Raw genomic sequence first — 6,401 nt, 5'->3', positions numbered from 1 at the left:
CAGAACCCACCAAAAAATGGTTAAAGTTGTGCAATTTTTGAGTTGCACCAAAATTTTGCAATTTTTCGAGCAGTTGTACTGCAGAATTCTAGAGAAAACTACGAGATGAATCACGGCCTTAGTTTAATATATATTTACATAGACAGTTTGGAAACAATATGGCTGTCCAGTTGATGTCAACATCTGCAGAATCTGGAAGTCATAGTTATGCAGCGATGCGGAATATGTTTGCCCTTCTTTAGCAGTAAGAAATAAGTGAATAGATGTTGTAATTGAATAGAAGCATTCACCATACCTTCTTACTACAGCTTTTAAAGTATAGGACAAAAGTTGTATTCCAGTAATAGCAGGTCCGTGCTTGCTTTGATTTCTAAAGACCACAGCTAAGCCTCCATGTTCACACCGTTTTATTCAGAACTGGTAACTTAACCTCATGGGAGGAAATGTCTCTCAATATCATGTTGTTCTAAAGAGCGAAGGATTTATATAGCGGTTCTGCCTCATTAATGATCCATCTAGAATAACACATCGTTGCTGGTCAGATATAATTACACCATTTCATAGTGCAGAAAGGACAATTTCTTCATTTTTTGTAGTAAAATAAAGCTATTGTAAAAATCTCTGCATGTCATAATAGATGTGGAGAAATCGCAAGAAATGCAAAACTGATTGGTAATTGTTTTGTGGAACATCTCTTGGGGTATTGTGCATCATAGGAAGTTCATGGAGACACCATCACTCTGGAAAAGATATGGAATTAACGTCATAATGAGGAGGAAACAAGAAAATAAGGCATGGTTCATGGTTTGGCAGTGGGGGCCACATGGCTGTATACCAACAGATATACAGTAGAACAGTGAGACTACAAGAAGAAACCTACACGATGTTCAAAGCTCTGTCCCTGATGAAGAAGGACGTAGTTCCTTTGAAACGCGTTGGTAGTAGTTTGGTCCCAGTGCCGCTCCGTAGCTGTGACGTCACACGCTGAGTTCCCTGTCGGCCATCTTCCCTCTCGCTCGTATCCAGGGACGCCACCGGCCGGGGCTTTCCCTGGCTCTACGTAGCTTCTTCACAGCGCTACTGTGCTGCAGCATTTTCAGGTCTGCCTGCCAGTGCGCCTATCCATTCAGCAGACACCGGGTGCCTCATCGCAGGACCCAACGTTCAGCCGCACACCTCCCATCGCTACATCTGGACCCGGTGAGTCTTCATCCAGCACATCGGTGCCCATACCTACATATACTATTTAGCGCCCTATCTTATGGTAACCATACTAACCCTAAGTGGGCTTCTTATACCATTGCTTATTGTGTATTATTAACCCTAATTGGGCTATCTGCACCATTGCTTAACCTCTGAGAAGGGGCCACATTACTTCCAGGGGTTTTTCTGTAGAAATCACATTATCTATATATGAGTTTCGGCATCCCTACACGTGTTTAGGTTTTTTTCCCTTATGCGCGGTTTCAGTTCTATTTATTACCACTAGTCATTTGCACGACAGGATTGGCGCCCACCTGCCCTGATTCCAGCTGCTAAGGGTACTTTCTAGTGGATTAGAGCTTGTGTGTTTTCTTTTTAATGAATATATGACAGATCTGCTATGGCTTGTTTTGTAGAAGACCCTAAAAGATCACGAGGCTGGTTTCAAATACAACTTTTTACTGTAGAATACCACACCAATTTTTAAATGTTGAAGATTCTGCAAGGTAAAACATTTTTCTGGCTGATTTTTTTTAACACATCCAATTGTGGAAATAATTTTTATTCCAAAATATATTAATTAAAATGTATTTTGTTGATAGGATAGCCTCTTTAAGGCCACCCATTGACGTTAAACCCTTTACCACCAAGCTTGTTTTCACCTTCATTATAGGCCAAATTTTACAGTTCTGACAGACAAATTTCATGAAATCGGGAACTACTTTTGAGGCACAGTGCAAAGCTCATAAAGAAAGGAGCGCCATATTATAGTGATTTTACTGGTACGGTTTGCGGGTGCATTAACCGACTGGGAGAGCCCTTGAGGAGCCAGAACAGCAGAACCCCCTATAAGTAACTCCTTTTTACAAACTACAACTCTCAATGAATTCATCTAGGGGTGCAGTGATCATATTGACACCACGGGTGTGTCACAGAATTTTATATCATTGGGCAGTGAAGAAAAAATAATTACATTTTTACTATCAATGTTTTTACATGAGGAAATACTACACAAAAATTTGCCCTATAGTTTCTGCTCAATGTAGTTTTCCCCATATGTGGCTGTACAGTACTGCTTAGCCTTTCGGCTATTCAGCACTATTTGCCTCCCAGAGCACAATTTTTCCTAGAATAGTTTGCAGACTCCTTATACAGAGCCCCTAAGTGCTAGAAGAGCAGAATCCCTCCTCGAGTGACCCCATTTCCCTCTGGGAAATTATCTACAGGGAAACCCCTGTGTAAGCACTGAGCTTAGAGGGCAGGATAAAGGTGAGTCGAGCCTTACTGCAAAATTAGGGAGGCAGAATGAAAAAATACACAGCAGGTGGAGAATTCGTTTTTTTTGTTCTTTTCGCCTTTCCTCATGCGGCATCAGTGCTTAGATGACTTTATTCTTCAGGTCGGTGCGATTTCAGCAATATCAGATTTATATATTTTTGGTAGGCACGGTACTGATTAAGGAATGCGCCTCTGACTGCGGAGCCCTTAGGGTTAAAGCTAGAAATAAACTCTGTGCAGTGCCCAATTCCCCCTCCCAGTACTCCCCAGGTGACGCCAAAATTGGGATGCCCAACTGACCAACGGGAAGAAAGAGGAAGGAGCATCTGGCCACACCCTCGAGGGTTAAATTAGCGGGCTGTGGTCAGTGCCTTCCTCTTTCTCCCAGGCTGACAATGGAAGCTGTTGTCCCACCCTCCCTCCCTTATATACTCATGAATGTACTGTGCTATGGTTGTTAAAACATTAGAAATAAATAAATATATATATACATATATAATAATTCTTATTATGTCACAGCGGTAGTGTAGAGGGGGTAAAGGTTTGTAACCGCTCATCGGCTTGCTCACCGGGCGGTCACTGCCGGGGCCTTCAGCGATGAGTCTGTTATGACTTGTAATTGCCCTTCTCTGCTTATCAAATTAATGAACTGTGACCGACCTGTTCAACCCATCCAGGCTTGTCTGTGTTTCATTGCGGGATTGGTGGGAAGGGGGAAAGGCACTGTTTACGACACACGGGTCTCTGCAGTCTTTTCTGTTTGGATGCTGTCACACAGAAAAGATGCTTTGCATCACTATATTTTGAGAGCTATAATTTTCCTATATTTCTGCTAACAGAGTCATGTTTGGGCTTGTTTTTTGCTGGCCAAGTTGACTTTTTTTTATTATTGATACCATACCTTGTTTTGATTGCTTTCTATTCCAATATTTGGATGACAAAATAAACAAAAACCAGCAATTCAGGAATTGTTTTTTTTATGCTGTTCCGCATGTGGTAAAGTTGATAAGGCATTTTTATTATTCTGGTCAGTATGATTGAGGTGATACCACATTTATAAAATTTTTTATGTTTTGGCGCTTTTATACAATGCACCGCTCCTGGCAGTGAGGGCTGGCTGTCAGCTATGATGTTGCTGTATGTGCAAAATCGCCATGACGTACCACATACACCAAAGGTCAGGAAGTCATTCCCTTCCATGACGTACAGGATACGTCCAAGGTCAGGAAGGAGTTATAATCTGCCAAATGCACTTTATTTAAACCAGTCATGGAACATGGAGACCTCTCTTTTAAGAGATATTGTCATGGGAAAGAAGATCGGGCATGTTGAATGTCAATAGCCACTAACATAAAGAGCAAAAATAATCCAAAAATAATCCAAACCATATTCACTCAAATCATGAATACCGCCACAAGAACAAAAACAGGTGTCTAGTGTTGCAAATATATATCTTCATTGAAATAACAAACATATATAAAATAATATTGCTCCAACAGAGTACTCACAATTGAGGGCCACACATTACCTTAACATGCTCATCACAATTGGTAAGTCATAAATAGTCTATATTTGTTCAGACATAGCATAATCTCCATCAAATAATACAGCGCTAACGTATATGGGTCTTGATTTATGCCACCAAAAATGGCGCTGCCAGCCATGATCAATGCCTGATCATTTTGTTCTCAGAAGTGATAAACCACTACAAAAGCTGTCTGGTGGTGGCTTACTCCCTTCTCCCTGTTAAAATATATGGCTTCCATTATTAAGGTTATGACGAATCCACTGCATATCAGACCTCCACTAAGTCAGGTTTTCATTACTATTTTATAGGGTGAAATATACAATACTGGACAAAGTAGACCCTAAGCTCAGAGTAAACTGATCCTTACATACTTCTAATAACTTCAAAAAATTAATGTCCAGTGGGTTAATGTACACGTATAGTCCTGCAAATTCTTGTCAATGGCGCTAATTGTGCAAAGAAAAGAGGTTTATTCTTATCTTAATTTAGTAAAACGAAAAATAAATAGCTGATTTGTGCCACAAACCAGGCAGCAATTACGGAGATATTGGAGCAGCTGCCTGATATTACTACAGGTGTGCCCTCAAAGTGACCCGTACGCCTGATACTGAGACCTTCAGAACTTGAGGAGATCATTACTGGGTACAAAGAGACTAGATAAGTGTGATCACAGGTTGCTATTAACCCACAAGAAATTTAAGAACTTTTATTTGGCCAAAACGAAAAAAATATCCTTGCAGTTTGCTTTTACATTTCTGTGGGATACTGACATTCCCACCATTACTATAGGAGTAGAGCAGGACTGGCACAGCTTAGGACAATGGATGGTCCACAGTATCTGTGTACTCAGAAGACCAACAAAAACAAGTCAAACAAAGTCTATCAGGGACCATTATCCTTGAATTCTGTTACCAGATACTCACATTGTTGTGAGGAACAATAGGTCACAGCTATTTGTTGGTGGCACCTGGGAGTCAACATGCAAACATCACCAGTAAGCCAGGGGGCCCACTTTATCATTTGCATTTTTTTATGTAAAGGGAAGCTATCATCAGAAAATGACATTAAATCAGGTTTTTATTTTAAACAGTATGTATTTTTAATGGCATTTTTTTCACAAAATGTATAGAAAAAAAAATACAAACTGCAATTTTCACAGTAGCCACTAGGGTTTGTTTAGGCTCATAATTCCTGTCTATAAGATTTTACAGCAAGGCTGATTACCATCAGAGGATTAAAATGCCAGGTAATTCCTCTATACACAGCTGATAACACAGGACACATTCCCAATAGGTGATGTCACAGCTGACCTGCTCCTCCTCCCTTCAGAATAACCTTTGCACCCGCTCATTAGATACTTCAATATAAAAGATAGGGTCTGAGTTTTTCATTGCACCTAATCTACGAGGGGCGATCCAAAAGTAATGATAATCGGTTATTTATATTGCACACAGAAATTAAAATAAAATGTTTTCTTCTCTCTTAGGTACCCACTAGTCCAGGGAAAAAAAATCACTTAAATAGACCACGATTCCCGGGAGCTACATTCATTTGAATATGAACTGCCGAGGAGTGAACATCAAAATGGAAAAAAACGAGCTCAGAGCTGTCATCAAATACCTCTGCTTGAAAAAAATGACTACCAAAGACATACACAGCGACTTGGTGGAAACATTGGGGGACTCTTCTCCTCCATATTCCACAGTTGCATGCTGGGCCAAGGAATTTAAGCTGGGAAGAACATCGACGGAAGATGAACATCGTCAAGGACGCCCATCCACGTCCCTCAATGAAGAAAACGTGAAAAAAGTTGAAGAAGTTGTATTGGCAGATCGAAGAGTGACTATCAGGCATGTAGCTGAGGTCCCAGGGATCTCATATGGCAGTATTCAAAGAATCCTTGCAAAAGAATTGCATATGAGAAAGGTCTCCGCGCGTTGGGTGCCAAAAATGTTAACCGACGAGCAAAAGAAGAAACGAGTTGACATTTCAATAGCAAATCTCGAAAAGTTCCAAGCAGACAAGGAAAATTTTTTGTCACGTTTTTTGACCATGGACAAGACCTGGATCCACCACTTTGATCCCGAAACTAAACAACAATCGATGACGTGGAAACGAGCCGACGAACCAACGCCGAAGAAATTCAAAGTGTCAAGCTCAGCAGGGAAGGTTATGGCGTCCGTTTTTTGGGACGATGAAGGAATTATTATGGTGGACTATTTGGAGAAGGGAGCCACTATTACGGGCTCCTACTACGCAGAACAAATAAGAAGATTGTGGGAGGCTATCAAGGAGAAAAGGCGCGGCAAACTGCAGGCTGGAGTGCTGTTTCACCAAGATAACGCGCCGGCTCACAAAGCTGCAGTTGCCATGGCTACCATTCAAGAAGCGG

This window comes from Ranitomeya imitator, chromosome 3 (assembly GCF_032444005.1).
Source record: "Ranitomeya imitator isolate aRanImi1 chromosome 3, aRanImi1.pri, whole genome shotgun sequence".
In the NCBI taxonomy this organism is placed as follows: domain Eukaryota; kingdom Metazoa; phylum Chordata; class Amphibia; order Anura; family Dendrobatidae; genus Ranitomeya; species Ranitomeya imitator.
This window is presented reverse-complemented; position numbering follows the sequence as displayed.